At 34.2% G+C, this 19,501-nt stretch overlaps 1 protein-coding gene across 3 annotated transcripts in view; it reads left to right on the forward strand.

Annotated features, from left to right (window-relative positions):
* Positions 1–5,603: 5,603 nt before the first annotated feature.
* Positions 5,604–19,501, forward strand: part of LOC101899427 (Zona pellucida-like domain protein) — a 162,294-nt gene continuing 148,396 nt past the window's right edge. For 2 of the 3 annotated variants that reach the window (XM_059120864.1, XM_059120862.1), the window contains exons 1-2: positions 5,604–5,762; positions 14,564–14,848. The gene's annotated coding sequence lies outside the window, so the exon portion shown is untranslated. Of the gene's footprint in view, positions 5,763–5,794; positions 6,185–14,563; positions 14,849–19,501 lie in introns of those variants that run through there. The other variant, XM_059120863.1, reaches the window with a different exon arrangement.

Here is a 19,501-nt window from a genome sequence, read left to right on the forward strand (position 1 = left end):
AAGCAAAGGCTACAGTCGAGCGGGGCCGACTGTTGAATACCCTACAACACTATAATAAACGATACAGTTTATATAGGCGAGATACTCGAAAGAATTCCACAAGATATTGTGACAAATAATAAAAGAAAACCATCAGGTTTCGTTCTCTAATGTTCGAATAATAGCAACTTTAACTAATTTGCTCATTTCCCATTTATTGGTAGATGCTGCACGTAAATGGTCTTCCTAGATCTGGAACCAATATTTCCCAAAGACCTATAATATCTTAGAAGTGACAAAAGATTAACATTTATTATTGGTTTTTGACTGAAACGCCTCTATATGAGATACAGACATTCGACTATATTCTTCAACGGAATCAGCGTTAACGAAATAGTCAGAAGTGCATCTTTCCTGTATTTTTGAATTCTCCAAAAAGTCTCTGGAATGGACATTTTCGTATTTTGTCTACAAAAGTTGGCAAACTATTTCATCACACTGTTTGGCTTTTGCAATGTCCGGTAACACCCATTCAAATGTGCGTGAGGATCGGGCGATAATTACGGCCTGCTGACAATTTTGCAGTTTTGTTGGTCCATTTCAACCCCTAAATATATGGCGATCATCTCCAAAAAGAGTAGGCTTCTATTCTGACCCTCATCTTATCACCATGCAAAATTTCGTAAGGATCGGGCGATAAATGCGATCTGTATATGATATCCTAACTACTTAGTTTTGTTAGCTGTTGAAATATTACCAAATGTTTGATTCAAAATTAAAATATGCCAAAAATATGACAAAATTGAAAAAATATGAGAAAATTTTAAAAAATCAATATTTTCATCTTTAGAGAGATATTTTTATGCGATTTTTTTAGACGTTTTTCTTTCCGGCCAAGAGGCCACTCTGAATTAATGAGAACTGTCGAAATCAGTTCAGTCGTTCTCGACATATATGAGATCTTTCAAGCATATCTTCTTTGATAGACATATATATCGCACATATTTTGCTATATATTCGATTTTTTGGATCTTACCATCAATGTAAAGATCAGAAGTAACCTTGTCATGACTTTGAGATTTCGCCGGGATTTAAAATATTCGCGGTTTAATGAAAAATTTTAAATTTTTTCAACAAAAAAGATATGGTCTATTTTACCCGCTAAATATTATCCGATGACCACCCAAATTGGTAGGCTTCTTCCCCGCCCTAAACTCTAGCTACATGCGAAATTCCGCGTCGATTGGTCAATAATTGCGATCTGTATAGCTATTGCAAAATCCGACATTTTTTCAGTATTTGGTCCATTTCAACCCCTAAACATTTGGCGATCATCTCCAAAAGAAATAGGGTTCTATTCTGACCCTAGCCCCACCTCCATTCTAAATTTCGTGAAGATCGGGCCATAATTGCGACCTGTAGAGTGATTACAAATTAACATGGACAGACGGACAGACGGACGGACGGACATACATAGCTAGATCGACTCAGCTCGGCGAGCTAGGAAGATCCATATATACTTTCCTATGTGGGAAATCAATATTTCGTGGTGTTACATAATTTTTGGCCCAATCAAACTTATAATACCCCCAACACATAGTGTTGTAGGGTATAAAAAAAAGGGAATAATATGAAAAAATGAAAACAATCATTTTGAATGAGTCTGACAGGAAGGGGACATAGCCTTAGGGCTGTATATTTGTAGTTTTACGAAGCTGTTCTACCTCCTTATTGTACCATGCTTGCTAGTAATGTTCACTATATTTTAGTTGTTGTTATTATTATTTTTTTTAAGATCCAAAGCATTTTCCCACAGCACGCCAATGGGTTAAATTCTAATCCCAGCAAAATAACCGCGGGCGCTTAAAACACACACATACACAAACATACAAATAATTGTTCTTTGTCTAAGCACAGCAACTCCAAAAACTAACGATCCATAGAAAGACACCAAATCTGTCTAACAAAACTCTTTTGAGCAAACTAAATCATACCACACAAAATTCTCTCCAAGTCTTCTAAATGGCAACCAGCCCACAACTACACCGTCTTCACACCCCAACAATCGACAACAAACATTCTCTAAATGTTTACCTTGAAAGGTGCAACTGAGACGTAAAAATGGAAATACAACAACAAAAATCTAATACAAATGGAAAATAAAACTCACCACTCAGCTTGCAGCTGCAAAAAATTAAAAGAACACAACAAAACGGTCAGTTAAAATGTGGTAACTAACACAGGTACACCTTCATTTGAGATCATTGCAAACATTAGAAAAAGCTTATAAGTGGCCCGAGTGGTGAGTTTAGAGCCAAGAACGTTGGTCATAAACTCGTTACGCTTGGTTTGCTGCTCAGTGCTCGCGCGCATTAACAGCGTTATAACGAAAAGTCTCCACAAGCATTATGATCGGTGAGATACAATCGTGAACAGAGTTGGGAGTGTTAAATTTATAAAAAATATATTTGAAATTCTTATTTTATTCGATGATGTGATTAAAAATTGGACCGGCCGAACCAAGATTGCCATTTGAATATTATTTTTTCATTACTAAAGGGAAAGATTGCACTTTAATAACAAATTTTAATAACTATTCAGAGGTTTTATTACAGGATTTTTAAACAAAAATCAAGTTATTTGACGAACCCTGTATTTTGAACATAGCCTATTAAGTCTCAAATCAAGTTTTCTCAAAACTTTCTCATAGAACTATAATACGACTAGCAAGTGCCCGCTTTCGTCATCATAATTTATTCTAGATTCATTCAAACAGTTCGTGTTGAGCCGTTTTAGTACTCAAATGCACAATTTGTTCGGTTGGACAACATTTTTTAATCAAAACTTCATACATCATAATAAATTTTCAGACCTTCAAGGTTTTATATAGCATTCAAGTTTTTCCTTTTTCGGAAAGAATAATATGAAAATAATATCTACTTACACCAAAAGTCTTCAAAATCTTTCAATTTTAAATTTACCGAGGAGGATATTATTAAAACGATTGCACAATAAACTCACATCGAACTTTTCTGTTCAAAATCTCCATATGTAAATCCTAGATACCAACTGTGACCTCAATATCAAATTTCAGAATTTTTGCTCTATCTCTTCACCCAATACCAAATTTAGTAACATACAGTACACATATCCAAAACTATCTACATCTATCCATACCAGAACCCACATTGACCAATTTCGTAACATTTCATTTTTTTTTCGTACAGTTATAATTCGCATTTGCAAAACCACCACCACGTATCACCTTAATACAAAATTGTGACCTTAATATAAAATTTTAGGCTTTCATCTGTATACCTTCACTCAATACTAAATTTAATACTTTTCGAAGTACTCATTTCTTTAACAGCGAAATTTATATCAAATATCGGGATTTCATCTCTACCAGTACAAAATTTAGTACAATTTAGTACCTTTCGTGCAATTATGATACACAGTTCCGAAACCACATCCATATGTGCCGGCTATACATGAACAGCGACCTTACTCCCAAATTTCAGATTTCAAACACTATCTGTTCACCCAATACCAAAATCACCTTTTTACCCCCAACATACTGTTCGTACCTTATTAGTACGAATTTCCCAGCCTTATCACATGCCTGCGCATCAAGACTGACCCTCGTGGGAAAATTTAAAGATTCTAACTTCAGCCGTTTCGTCTGGGCATTGATTCTTTGTCAGTCAGTCAGTTATTTCGTCGTTAGGGACGTGGGGTCTAAAGTAAATATTCCGATGAGGCACATTGTTGATTTTAGCCATAAAGTTAATGAATCCGAGAACATAATACGATTTTATTCAAATTTCCACTTCGTCATCAATTGTGAATCTCAATCATGTGAAAATTACGACTTTTCGCACAAAATGTTAGCAGTCGTTACCAGACCTCTAAAAAAACCTGCGGAAAAAACTCGCTCGAAATCGAATAAAAAGTGAAACTCACTCGAATTTCAACGAGTTTTTTTCGCAATCATTCCTGGGTGTAGAAAAAATTGAGCATACTCCATGTTCCGATGTCGTTCGAATTAAAAGGAGCAGGCTCCCCCATTAGTACCAACAAAGCATTCGATAGTGTTGTTATTTTTTTTTGTTTTTGTACACAAAACTCACATGTCCCAAGCATCCATTATTGTTCTCCACATTGATTTTGTACCTCTCTCTCTATTTTTCCAACAAAAGTGACTCGGAGAGGTACCAAAGATCATTGTTGTGGAGTGCATATTGCGCATGTTATTAACTTAATCCCGAAATCGGATGAAACATATATATATATATATATATATATATATATATATATATATATATATATATATATATATATATATATATATATATATATATATATATATATATATATGTATGGGATCTGTAGCTATATTTGAACCGATTTTCATCAAATTTTAAGTGTTTGTTTCTTGGATGAATTCAGTCGGAATTACCAAAATTCAGTTCATTTGGACCGATATTAGTCATTTGGTGCACAAAGAAGACCTGAAATTGGATAAATATATATATGGGAGCTATATCCAATTCTGACCCGATCTTTAAAAAGTTTCTGAGCTGTTTGCAATATCTGGTACCAGAGATCATTGTTGTGAAGTACATATTACGCATGTGAGGAACTTAAAACCCCAATTCGGATGAAACATATATATGGAAGCCATAGCTATATCTGAACCGAGTTTTATCAAATTTGAAGTATTTGTTTCTAGGATGAGTTCAGTCGAAATTGCCAAAATTCAGTTCATTTGGACTAATCTTAGCCATTTGGTACATAATATACCATATAACGGATAAAGATATATATGGGAGCTTTTTCCAAATCTGATCCGATCTAAATAAAATTTGACAGAGGTATTTTCGAGCTCTATAAGTTATCTGATACCAAATATCATTCTTGTGGAGTGCATGTAAGGGACTTAAAACGCCAAATCGGATGAAACATTTATATGGAAGCTATATCTATATCTGAACCGATTTTTACTAAATTTGATGTACTTGCTTCTAGGGTTAATTTGGTCACAATTAACCCGAAACCGGTTGAAGATATATATACGAGCTATGACTAAATTTGAACCGATTCTTGGCCCGCTTTGGGCCAAGCAACTGATTTGTGGATAATTTCATCTCAATCGTATAATAAATGCGACCTGCATTTCGTTTACAAAAATACATGGACAGACGGACTGACATGCATAAATTGACTTAGAAAGTAATTCTACGAAGATCCTCAAGAGTAACTATGGGTCTATCTCAACAATACAAATGCACAAAGACAAAATACCCTTACAGGGTATAATTAAAACTTTCCTGTAATATACTCAAACACATTACCCATCCCTGGTTTGAGGCTGGCTGAGAGCAATAAGTCTCCATCGTCAATTGGCTAAATTATTTTTTATTAGAGAAGATAAAGCTAAGCTCATAACGTTTGCTAACTGTGGTAACAACACAATGGCCCACAATGCCTTGTGTAAAGGCAGCGAAGCAGCAAACGCAGCAGCGTGAGTACGTCAGCGTCAAACACCCAAGCAATAAGGCAACACATTTTACACGCTCTACCACCAACGTCAGAAAGCTGGCTTTGCTTTGCAGCAGATCATGGCAGAGCTAGCCAGTCAGCCAGTTGGCCAGGTATGCCAAAGCGATTGCAAATGAATGAATGCTGATGTTCAAGTTGATGGTGTTGGCTAAAACAAAAGTTTTGAGCACGGTTTAGTCGTGAGATGGTAACTGAATAGAACGGGTAACGTTACGGCAAAGGTAATTTTAACGTGATTTAAACAAAAAATTGTGTTTTGTGAACGATTGTGGAGCGTTGGTGCGTCGTGTCTTTGGCTAAGAAGATCTCAAAGAAAAAATCGATCAACATTTTAACGATTGCCCATTAATAATGAGAAAGTGTGATTTGCAAAACAAATTAAAATAATAAATTTAATGACAAAATACCACTAACCAAACACACGCACACACACACAAACGTAAATACATACCCAGTAAAAGTAACCAAATAGCTAACAGTGAATCTCAGTGAATGTTTATATAATTAAAAAACCAACATTGCTAGGCAAACAGCCAAACGAAACGAGTTTAACAACGAAAGAAAAACAACAACAACAACGAAAAATAACACAGAAAAAAAATCGCAAATAAAAAGCTGATCTAATGTTTTCAAAGCTTTTACGGTATCTATGCATGAGTGTAGTGGTCAAATGAAAAGAGAAGAAACAAATACAAAGGCAAAATATGTGATCAAAAAAATTACAAATTTGATTCGAAAAAATAAACGAAAAATTTAATTTAAAAATAATTATAAAAAAAGATTTTAAACTCATAACTATGGAAAAAATATGAATTTAAAATTTTATATGCGTTTATGTAATTAAGTAACAAAATCTGAATATTAAAAACCACAAGATTTCCAACAGCTTAAGTGTTTCTTTTTCATTTTTGACAATGAAGGTCATGAAGCCAACGCAAATTTGAGTTGTGTTCCAAAAAACAAGCAACCAAACAAGTGATAAAAGAGCAACAACATCATCGTCGGCGGCGTCAGTGTCTTCAACGTCAAGATCATCGCCATCAACATCACCCATCATTAAGAAGCAACCCACATATCCAACAAAATATTAATGACAACAAATTGAATAATACATAATTAGTAATGCCTTAAAATCCCAAAAGAAATATCACCTTCAGTGAGTCCCAGCGACATTGGGGAGTAAATTAATTTCTTTGCCAATTTAGTTTTTGGTTCAGTATTACAAAAATGTACAGATGAATGAAATGATAAATGATCCAAAACAAAAATTGTGACACCATCAACCAGCCGAAAATGATCTCGAGAAGAATACACGTGTTTTAAGTTTTTTTAACAGTCAATAATTAAATTATTAAGAAATACCAAAAGTAAATAAACATTAAATAAACCCATTAAACAAATAAATACATATTTGGTACTAACCATAATTTGTGAAATTTTGTTCAATGTTTAACAGTTACGAAATGTATTGGAATCACGAATTTGTAAAGAAATGTTGTCATATATATGTAAAGAAACTAATACGCCAGTTGTATGAAACTCTTATGCATTCTGTAGATATTTTAGGGGTATTCAAGCTTCTTCTGGACTTAGAAGTCAGATAAAGCGGTATAAGGGAAGCATTTTTCACAACTTCTGCGTTTTACAACATAATTAGCCAACTGGCGATTTTAAAAAAGTAGTCAGCTGTAAAATTTTAATATTGCATGTAATTTTATCAAAAATAAGTGAATGGTTCATTCCGATATTTAAAGTGACATTTGGGTAGAATATTTCTTCTTTTGGTACTTTTTTGGAAAAACAAGACATTATTTTTTTATGAAAAAAGTCCGAGGAAAAACTGATATAAAACTTAGTAACAAGTAAGCAAAGGCTATAGTCGTGCAGGGCCGACCATGTGATACCCTACAACACTACAATATCTTAGAAGCCCCTTATGTCCAAATCCATTTTGGAAGATTTGCTTTTAAAATGTTTTACGGAGCACTATCCAGATATTACCCTTAGCATTTTGACCAGGGAGATTTGCCCAATATTTACCCACTCCGTCGTGATGCTAGTTGTTGTCGTCCATTTCAGAGCTAAATATAATCCAATGGGCATCCAAAATGTTCGAATTTTTCCCTGTCCTTAACTTTTTTCACAGGCGTGTCGATTGGCTTAAATTGTGTGATCAGGAAACTTTTTCTGTTTTTGGTTTATTTGAACCCCTAAATATTCTGCGATCATCTTTATCTCCAAATTTAGACTCATCTATTTGATTTGCTTACCTACAATAATTGGCTATATTCGTCAATGAAATCAGCATAAAAAACCAGAAGTTCCCCTTTTGTATTTCAGATGTCGCCTGTAAGTAATGATGGTATTTTTTCATACAAAAGTAGTGGTCCATTCTACCCGCTGTCCTGAAATCTCACTTCATGCGAGATTTCGTGTCCTCTGGTTTCTATTTGTGACCTTTATAACTGCTGCAAAATCAGGAACATTTTTAGTTGTTGGTCCATTTCAACACCTAAATATATTGCGGACATTTTTGAAAACAATATGCCTAGCCCCTCTGAGCCTAACCCCACCCTTATGAACAATTTTGTGAGGATCGTGTTACATAATTTTTATCCCAATCAAACTTATAATACCCTCAACACATAGTGTTGTAGGGTATAAAAAGCAACTAAGTTCGGCCGGGCCGAACTTTTAATACCCTCCACCATTTCGTAGGAAATTTAAATTTTTCACAAAAAAAAAATTCCGAAAACTACCACTTAAATGAAAACCGTCATAGGCTGTAGTGTCCATTACGAACTCCAAATATGAAATTTGTTACAATTACGGTTAATAATGTCACAAAAATCATAAAATACGGAGTATCGGGAGGTACCGTCATATGTAGGCTATACGAAGACGCGGACCTGCACACGAATTTTTTTGCCATAAGTTGTAGTACCCATTAAGATCTTTCAATGCGAAATTTGAAAAAAATTCTCGTGAATAATGTCGCTAAAATCATGAAAATACCGAATATCGGGAGGTACCGTTATATGGGAGGTTATACGAAGCTCTGAACCTGCATACAACAATTTTGCCCATAGGTTTTAGTACCCATTAGGAACTTCCAGTCCAAATCTTCCGAATTTTGAAACGATTCCGGTGAATAATGTTACTGAAATTATTGAAATACCGAATATCAGTACGTACCGTTATATGGGGGCTATACGAAGACTTGGAGCAGCATACAAACATTTTTGTCATAGGCTGTAGTATCTATTACGAACTTCAAATACGAAATCTTAAATAATTCCAGTAAATAATGTCGCTAAAATCATGAAAATATCGAATATCGGTAGGTACCCTTATATGTAGGCCCTACGAAAACGTTTACGAACTTAACCTGTCTAGTTGTAAACTATGCATGTATACAAAATTTTATTTTTCTATCTCAATACGTTCGAAAGATAGCGGGATTATAACAGACAGACGCACGTCCAGAATATATATACTTTGCAGGGTCTATTTGGAATATTTCGGGGAGTTACAAACGGAATGCCAAAGTAAATATACCTTCCATAGAATGGTGGAGGGTATAAAAAATTCTGTCTATGTAAAATCTGTCCATATCGGCAACTGGTTGGCCACCAATCATAATCAACAAAGCCCTAAAAAAGGGTTTTGGGTTGTTGGTCCAAACCATTTATGACCTGTATAAGTCCAAACTTATCTAATAATATGTGCGAGATTTTGCAATATTTTTCATCGAAGCTTTGAACTTTTGGGGAAATATTTCGAAATTGCCAATGTAGGAGAGAACGTTTGGTATATCGAAGTTCTTAGGCAATTTTTTTATCAATTCGGTTGAAGTTGGTATGTGGTATAGAAGATAAAACTCTATACTTCTAATGTTTAATAAATTTGACAACGTCCTAACCTTGGTACATTAAGAAGATAGAACAGTTTCATAAAAACATCTCTGAGACTTTACCCGATTCCTGTCAAATTTACATGCAACAACTGTCTCGATGTATTCGATATTTTTCCTTAAAATGAGTTAAATAGGAAGTAAAATGATTGAAATGCCTGGATTTTCTTTCAAAAATATGATCTAAACAATTCAGTCTTTTTTGTTCATGGCAAAACTGGCGCGTCTCGCAATGTACGTTTCTTCCAATCATTAATTTTGAAAATACTTTGTTTTTATTTTACAATAAATTGAAATTTTGGCTTTTATCTAATAGCTCTACTTTACCTTTTTATTATACCGTGGCTCTAATTCAATTTTAAAATCCATTTGGTATTTTAGTTTCTCCCAAGAATATTTGATTCAACATTCCTGTAGAGAGAATTTTACAATGTCACCCACACCCACATTTTTACTGCATTATTCTGACTGATACAAATTAGTCTGAATGTTGAAATAAATAGATACAATTTATATATGTTAGCATCTTCTGAAATACATTGCATTCCGTCTTTAAAAGATTAGATGAGAGATACATTTTTTCTTTAATAAAACACAAAAAATATTTAATTTTAGTTTTTTTTTTTTGCCAAATTATGGTTTGAATTTCCTAGTTCATTATAATAGGAAAACCCAAAAAAATCTGCCAACCTCTAAAAATTGTTAGTCTCCACCACTTTGTAGCCAAGTTTCAAAACTATAATGATTGATTACTGTTGTTACGCTCCATATACACAGCTCTACGAGTTTGTTAACATCCGGAATTGGTAAATAAGAAAATATTTGTGTGCCAAAACTTGTTGTTTATGTAAATCATAGAGGAAAATACAAAAGAGGGGTTGGGCCTTTTCACACACACAGTAAAATGTGTTTAACAGGTTGTTTGTTAACTGCAAGCAAAAGTGGATATATAAACGGGGAAAAATGAGGAATGGGAATTTTAGCTGAAGAGGCCTTTTAAAATAGATGAAATGTGGGATATTCGATACAAATACGGCAAGGAAGCCTATTTTTGGGCACCTTAACCGCATTTTTTTAAACAAGTAAGAAAGTTTTGCATTTTGGATTCTCGTTAGATTAAAATTCCCCCTACGAAATAAATTGGCGTATTTTTTGATGTATGTTATTTATGACGTTACCGGTCCATTTTAGATAATTTGAAGAAAGAGTGACTTAACTCTTTCAAAACAAAATTACGGTAATTTTATATCTTGAAATCAAAATAGCTGGAGCACATCCTCGCAAACAATATCAATGTATGTCCAGGTTTCGGAATAATGTTAGAAGAAATCCAGTAGATTCTGAAAATAGATTATCTTTATATAAAGCAGATTTTTTTGCTAGTAGCGTGTCTACATATTAAGAATACATAATACCAACATTTTTATGAAATTAAACGGAAAATATGACTAAATCGTAAAAATACTTGAAAACTGGGTTTGCCAAAAAAAAAAAAAAAAAAAAAAAAAAACTATACCAAAAGGCATCGGAATGTCCCATTTTCTAGCTCCCTAACTTTTTAAACCTCTATACTAAATGTTGCGAAATATATCTCGAAATTATGGTTCCCTATGTAAAGGCTAATAAAGGCATAAAAAATGTCGACTAATAATCCTAAACTCTTTTTGGGGCTTCGAGTACCTGAGTACTATGAAATCCACTATATATTCCACAACCCAGACAGGCTATCGGAAGGTGATATTAAAAGAAACCTTTCAACAAATCCGAAAAAGGGCCAAATTTACCGAAAATTATTTTTTTATAAACCAAAATTTTTGTTATTTTTTCATGGTACATATTAAGTATACATTTTTTTTATCGGAGACTCCTTTGGCATTTTTCCAAAAAAAATAGGTATTAAGGAAGATTTTGACTTAGAATAGAAAAGTGTGAAATTAGCAGCCAAAAATCTAAACAAATAATTTTCGCTCTAAATATGTACATTTCGAATTCAATTATCTCAAAAGATATTAATTGTAGATACATGGTTTATTTTGATTGAATAGTGAAATTTTGTGAGGAATATTTTTTCTTCAACACTTTTTACCTACAACGTGGAGAGGGGAAACCTGCTCTTTCTATTTTAGAGGGGAATCTGTATTTATTCCTCTTAATATAAAGTCAGAATAACCAAGGATTTTCTTAATCGGCCAACCAAATTTTTTCCTTTGGCTAATTTTAGAAGGTTGATAATTCTACACATGACTCACGAGTTAACTTACAAAAAGTTCTATGAAAAGTCGGCCTTAAGATGAAATCCGTATGGGATATGAAGTAAGGGAAGCACAATTAGTTTTCATCTCCTCAGATGTCTTTGGGATTCAGTAAATGTCCTGATGAACTGTAAAAGAGTACAGGTTGTGTTGCTGTCTAAAGCAGATATATTCAGAAAATTTTGATTTAAAATCCCATTTTTCGTCATTTCCCAACCACACCCTAGGTGTACAATTTTGAGATCAGCCAGAAAGGGGAAACGCAACCTCATTTTAGGGATTTAAACATTTTCCATGGGACAAGAGTTTGGAGTTTTACGGTCAACATATTTTTTTTACTTGGAGCCTTAATTAATAAATAAATGCCCTCAAAAGTGTTGCAAAAATGTACCCCGGTACAGTATTTCCTGTATAAAAAATCTATTCAAAATAGTAAATTTGGAGATGAAGTAAATTTTTTGGGAAATATAAAATTGTAACTTAAAGTATTTTTTTTTTCTTGGCCATTTTTATGAAAGTGTAAAAAATCCAGTCTCCTGAAAATTGAATAGAGTTCTTTACCTTAATGAAGCATATTCCTATATTCTTTCATTATTATTATTCAGTAGAAAATATCTAATCTGGAAACAATCCTTGCGCCCATTTAACTGTTTCCACCTATAAAAATTTAACCATGGATAAGAAAAACAAAAACGGCCGAGCCGAAATTTGAATACCCTCTACCATTTGGACGAATTTGAAAATTTTCAAAAATATAAAATCCGCTAAAAAGTCTGTTAACAGGAAGTCGCCGTTATATTGGGGTGTATATGGAGAAGTGAATCTGGGAAAACCTGGTGAATAATGTAGCTAAAATCATTAAAATACCAAATATAGGAAGATATCGATACATGGGGGCTATACGAAGACCTGAACGTACATTGACAATTTTCTGTCACAGGCTGTAGTACCCATTGGGAACTTCAAATACGGAAATTCAAAAATGTCGGTGCATATTGTATCTAAAATCGTCAAAATATCGAGTATAGGGAGCTTATACGAAGACCTGGACCTACATAGACAATTTTCTGTCATAGACTTTAGAACCCATTACGAACTCTAAATACTAAAAAAATCGGTGAATAATGTCCCAAAAATCGTCAAAATACAGAAAATGTTGTATGGGGGCTTTACGATATCGTGGACCTATATGGACAATTCTCTTCCAGGGTGTAAAGTACCTAGAAAGAACTTCTTGCGTAGATTTTCACACAAGTCCATTGAAAAATGTAGCTAAAATCATGAAAACCCGAATGTCGGGAGCTACCATTCTATGGGAGATATACAATATCGTATATAGACAATACTTTTTCGGGAGGTACTCAGAAGGAACTCTTTGTGTGGATATGGGAGATATACGACATTGTGGATCTATATAGGCAACTCTCTTCTAGTGGGTAAAGTACCTAGAAAAAACTTCTTGTGTAGATTTTCAGACAATTTGGCTGCAATCATCAAAATACTGAATATTGGGAGAACCGTTATATGGGGGCTATATGATATCGTGGACTGATATAGCCCATCTTCGAACTTGACCTGCCTGCACACAAAAGACTAATCTGTGCTAAATTTAACTTCCTATCTTAATTCGTATTGACTCTAGCATGATAACAACAGACGAACAGGACAACGGACGGGCAGGGCTAAATCGTCTAAGAATTTTACGCCGATCAAGAATATATATACTAAGTTGGGTTAAAACTATTATTTCGGTGAGTTACAAAAGGAATGACGGACTTAGTATACCCTCCATACTATGTATTGTGAAGGGTATACAAATAATACCCATTAACTCAATATTATCGCACAGAACGCAACTTGTATTTCGGCTTACAACTTGTCGTTCTACGCACTACCCACCACACGGATCGATCACACGTTCGCAAACCTTACGAAAATATATCCGCTCTCCACAAATCAAAGGCGTCTGTCACTTAAGTTTTTGACATAATCAGATTAAACGGATGATGATTTTTTCTCTCTTAAATCTACAGTTCCCTTTATTTTACTTGGTCGGTGAATTGAATACAACACAACGCGAAAAACTACTTTTATTCATTTTAAATTTTAAAACCAATCTCAAGGTAATCTAGGTTGCGTGTTTTACTTTTTTTGGTTTTGGATATATTTTTTTTTTATTTATTTTTCTGTTAAATTGTGTTAATTGTATGTGTGGCTCTGCAATATCAACGTATATCACATTTTTGTGACTTGCTAAATGCAAGTATTTCGTTTGTACATGTCGTTGGAGTAATAAAAAATACAATACAACAAAAACAAAAAAAAAATAAAGTAAATTTACTTTGTGAGCCGTGTTGCCAAACCAGCCAACCAGACCTTAAACAATAAAACAACGTTAAACATACTAGTAGTACACATAGTTGGAGTTGTTGTTTGATGCACTTGGTGGCGATGATGATGATGACGATGACGCCGATGATGTTGTTGTTGTTGTTGATTCAAAAAACATTTTCCTTAAAGAAATAAATGGTAAACAACAAACAAACATACCGAAAACCCAGCGCTCTTTCTTTTGCAATTTGGGTGCTATGCTGTGCTGCTGCCGCTGCTGGCTTTCATTGCATTTGAGACCAAACATAACATCACCGTAAAGCAAACCAACCCGACCGACCAACCAACCGCTGCCACTATAATCAACATCATCATCATCATCCTCAACAAGTTTTAAAACCTTTTGGCCAGGCCAAGAGAAAAAGTTAAAACACATTGTTTTTTTTTGTTGCTCTTGTCATTTTGCTGTGAAGTGTGTTGTGAATGTGTTTTTATTTTATTTTGTTTATTTTCCTTTTCTTCGTAGCGTTGTATAAAGAAAAGTTGCAAGAGAAATAATACAAAACAACAACAACGACGACGACGACGGCTAAATATATAAAGAAAACAAAAACAAAACCAAGAAAATACAAAAAAAAAAAACAACTAAAATAACGCAAATTGGGAAAGTGTATACGGTTTTATTTTGGAGACTTTTTCTTGCTGGACAACTTGACGTCTTGGAGCAGTAGCCAACACCTCAATACCCGTACTCCACACCGGCAAAACGCCATCACCCAAAGTAGGAAGTATAAATGTATACTTGATTGTGGTAAGTAAAGGCAATAAAATACTTTATAAAGTACATGGTTACTTGAACACCTAAAAAATAGCCCACATTTAAGTAAAATTGGAACATTGTTCTAAATGTTTTGAAAAAAAATATTGTTAAAAAATAAATAAAAAAATATTGTTAAAAAAATTATAATAGAAGTGGGCAAGTAAAATTTGAGGAACTAAGGAAAAATGTAGGAAAATTAAAAAAAAAACTACCAAAATGTGTTCGATGTGATTTTTAAAATTTTCTTCATATGTTTGGAGAATTTGAGCCAACTTAGATAAAAGTTTTGTATTACAAGCGATTTATTATTATTCCAAATGTTTATCCGCTAAAAAGGAGGTGGAATCACAAATGTAGTGTAATCGACTCTGAATTTTGCATGGGGTTACATTTTTTTGCAGAAAAGAAGTTCATCTGTTAACATTTAGTAACCGAAATCTATCAACATTATGTGTAAACAAGTAAGCAAAGGCTACAGTCGAGCGGGGCCGACCGTTGAATACCCTACAACACTATAATAAACGATACAGTTTATATAGGCGAGATACTCGAAAGAATTCCACAAGATATTGTGACAAATAATAAAAGAAAACCATCAGGTTTCGTTCCCTAATTTTCGAATAATAGCAACATAAACTAATTTGCTCATTTCCAATTTATTGGTAGATGTTGCACGTAAATGGTCTTCCTAGATCTGGAACCAATATTTCCCAAAGACCTATAATCTCTCAGAAGTGGCAAAAGATTAACATTTATTATTGGTTTTTGACTGAAACGCATCTACAAACATTTGACTATATTCTTCAACGAAATCAGCGTTAACGAAATAGTCAGAAGTGCGTCTTTCCTGTATTTGTGAATTCTCCAAAAAGTCACTGGAATGGACATTTTCGTATTTTTTCTACAAAAGTTGGCAAACTATTTCACACATTGAATATTTTTGGATGGCCATCCTAAACTGCTTGGCTTTTGCAATGTCCGGTAACCCCCATTCAAATGTGCCTGAGAATCGGGCGATAATTACGACCTGCTGACAATTTTGCAGTTTTTTGGTCCATTTCAACCCCTAAATATATGGCGATCATCTCCAAAAAGAGTAGGCTTCTATTCTGACCCTCATCTTATCCCCATGCAAAATTTCGTTCCGATCGGGCCATAAATGCGATCTGTATATGATATCCTGATATCCTAACTACTTAGTTTTGTTAGCTGTAGAAATATTACCAAATGTTTAATTCAAAATGAAAATATGCCAAAAATATGACAAAATTGAAAAAATATGAGAAAATTTTACAAAATCAATATTTTCATCTTTAGAGAGATATTTTTATGCGATTTTTTCAGACGTTTTTTCTTTCCTGCCAAGAGGCCATTCTGAATTAATGAGAACTGTCGAAATCAGTTCAGCCGTTCTCGACATATATGAGATCTTTCAAGCATATCTTCTTTGATAGACATATATGTCGCACATATTTTGCTATATATCCGATTTGTTGGATGTTAACATCAATGTAAAAATCAGAAGTAACCCTGTCATGGCTTTGTGATTTCGCCGGGATTTAAAATATTCGCGGTTTAATGGAAAATTTCGAATTTTTTCAATACAAAAGATATGGTCTATTTTACCCGCTAAATATAATCCGATGACCACCCAAATTGGTAGGCTTCTTCCCCGCCCTAAACTCTAGCTACATGCGAAATTCCGCGTCGATTGGTCTATAATTGCGACCTGTATAGCTACTGCAAAATCCGACATTTTTTCAGTATTTGGTCCATTTCAACCCCTAAACATTTGGCGATCATCTTCAAAAGAAATATGGTTCTATTCTGACATTAACCACACCTACATTTTAAATTTCGTGAAGATCGGGGCATAATTGCGACCTGTAGAGTGATTACAAATTAACATGGACAGACGGACAGACGGACGGACGGACATACATAGCTAGATCGACTCAGCTCGGCGAGCTAGGAAGATCCATATATACTTTCCTATGTGGGAAACCAATATTTCGAGGTGTTACATAATTTTTGGCCCAATCGAACTTATAATACCCCCAACACATAGTGTTGTAGGGTATAAAAACGATATATTGATTCCCGGAGAAATCATATATACATGAAAAGGTTACTTCTGAATTTTTTAATTATGATGATATGGGAGACTTGTCACATCTTAAAAATTTAGCAAAATATGCTATTGTTTGTTATACTCCCATTAGCATGAAAGAGGATATAAATACAGGGCAATTGCCATGAACTTTCGCATGATCTAGTGTCTTCGGTAAAAAAAAGTCTGACCATCATTTTAAGAATAAAATGGACCAAAACTTACTTGGACCATATATTTTACACTGTGCGACAAAATTCATTTTTTTTTTTCAATAATTACTGGGAAAATTCGGTAGATTATGAAAAAAGTATAGAAGACACGTGTAGAGGGCATGTCCCCTTAAATTTTCGGACAAAAATTCCTTGGATCCAATTATGCTACGGCAGAACAATAAAAGGATTATTTGGTCGAAAATCTTAACCCACAAAGAGGTCACCAAAAGAATTTGTTGATCTATTTGGCAAGACAAAATATTCTAAAAAATAGTTGTCATAAAATACAACATGGAGTCTCAGAAGAGAGAAACATTTTAAAACATAAATGAAATGGCTCAATCAATCTCAATCTTGAAATTGTGCACTAGGGTTAATCTTGGCATTAGATAAGGCATGCTTTTTGCAAATTCACACTTAAAAGGTACGAAAAGTACTAAAATGTACTAAAAATTTAATACTTTTTATTGGACAAACAGAATGAGCTGGAATTCAGAAATTTAGAATGAGAGCCATTGATAAAGTGCAGGATTGATGTACGAAAGCGTTTTTGGAAATACGAACTTTAATGTTACCAAAGGTTCTCAAATGATACCATTTGGTGGTGTGTGTTAACGGCTAAAAACTTACAATTTGATATTGGAATCAGGGTGGGAAAGTAAGTTTGAAATATGAAGGTGATTTTGGAAACGTGTACCAAGTGTTCGAACTGTACGAAATGGTACTAAATATGGAACATTTTGGCTTGAGGTGAACGGATGAAGCTTGAATTCTGAAACTTTTTATTAGGGTCTCTTTTGGTAGTAGGTTGTGATAAAGAGCTGGGTTTGGAAATGTGTTCTGGAAGTGCATGAAAAGTACTAAATAGTACTATATTTGGTACAATTTGGTATTGGGTGAACAGATAGTGCTTGCAATTTGGTTTAGGGTTGCTGTTCATCTTTAGCCTCGATACATGGATGTGGTTTTGGTATTAGGGTCGCTGCTCATGTATAACCTAGACATATGGAGGTGGTTTCGAAAATGGGTATTATAATTTAATTTATTTTGATTATTAATTTAATATCTTCATATATCTTTTTACTTTTTTTAAATTTTATTGAAAGAAAGCCAAAAATTTCGGAAATAGCATCAAAGTTTAGAATAAGTTTAGATTTGTCACCCGCTGCCCGATTGTTTCTCTGCGGTATTTTGGCCCATTCCCAGCGAAGCGCTTGCTTGAGGTGATCGACACTTTGGTATTTTTTAGTACCAACCTTGCTTTCCAAAATACTCCGGACACAATAGTTCAACGGATTGGTATCCGGAGATTTTGGTGGCCATAGTGCGCAGGAAATAAAGCGAGCAACCTCATTTTGTAACCATTCTTGACTGCTGGACTACGAATGTTTTCTCATCGGAGAAACCCAAATTCGACAGTCACCACTTTCGGGCAAGTGTGGCAACTCTTTAGCTCTTTTGAGTCTATTTTCTTTCTGTTGCGGTGGAAGTTCTTGCACTTTTTGGAATTTCAATGGTAAAGCCCGAGCTCATTTTTCAATAATTATCGAATGGAATATTGCGTTATGTTCAACTCACGCGGGTTTCGATCAAGTCGCTTCGTTACTTTACGAACCATTTCTGCTGATGTTATTGTTTTCTTCCGTCCACTTCCTTGACGTCGGGCTACGCTACCAGTATCACGGTAACGAGCGATGGTACGAGACACAAAATATTTATTCTGGAGTGCTCTAACGATAGCCACTTCTGGTTTTCCAGCCAAATATAAAGAAATCGCAGTATCACGCTTGAAATGCATCACGAATAACTTTTTTTTTTTTGAAAATTTTCATCAGAATGCTTTTGTACGCTTATAAAAAGTATAATGAGCTGTCACTGGAATAATTTAAATAGCTGTCGGGCGAGTGGCTTAGAAATTACAGCAGTCTGATGTTGGTTGCAATTTTTTCATTTCGCCCTATAGAGTGCATATTACGCATGTGAGGAACTTTAACAAGAATTCGGATGAATATATGGGAGCTATAGCTTTATCTGAATCGATTTTCATCAATTTTAAATTATTTGTTTCTAGACTGAATTCGGTCGGATGTGCCAAAATTCAGTTCATTTGAAATAATCTTGATAAATTTGGCAGAGGTATTTCTGGTCTGTATCTGATTTCTGGTACCAAATATCAATCTTGTAGAGCACATACTACGAATGTGAGGGACTTAAACACCAAATGGGATGAGACATATATATGGGAGCTTAGGCTATATCTAAACCCATTTTCACCAAATTTAATGTACTTTTACTGGACTGAATTCGGCCTGATGTGCA

The sequence above is a fragment of the Musca domestica genome, unplaced genomic scaffold (assembly GCF_030504385.1).
Source record: "Musca domestica strain aabys unplaced genomic scaffold, Musca_domestica.polishedcontigs.V.1.1 18, whole genome shotgun sequence".
Classification (NCBI taxonomy): domain Eukaryota; kingdom Metazoa; phylum Arthropoda; class Insecta; order Diptera; family Muscidae; genus Musca; species Musca domestica.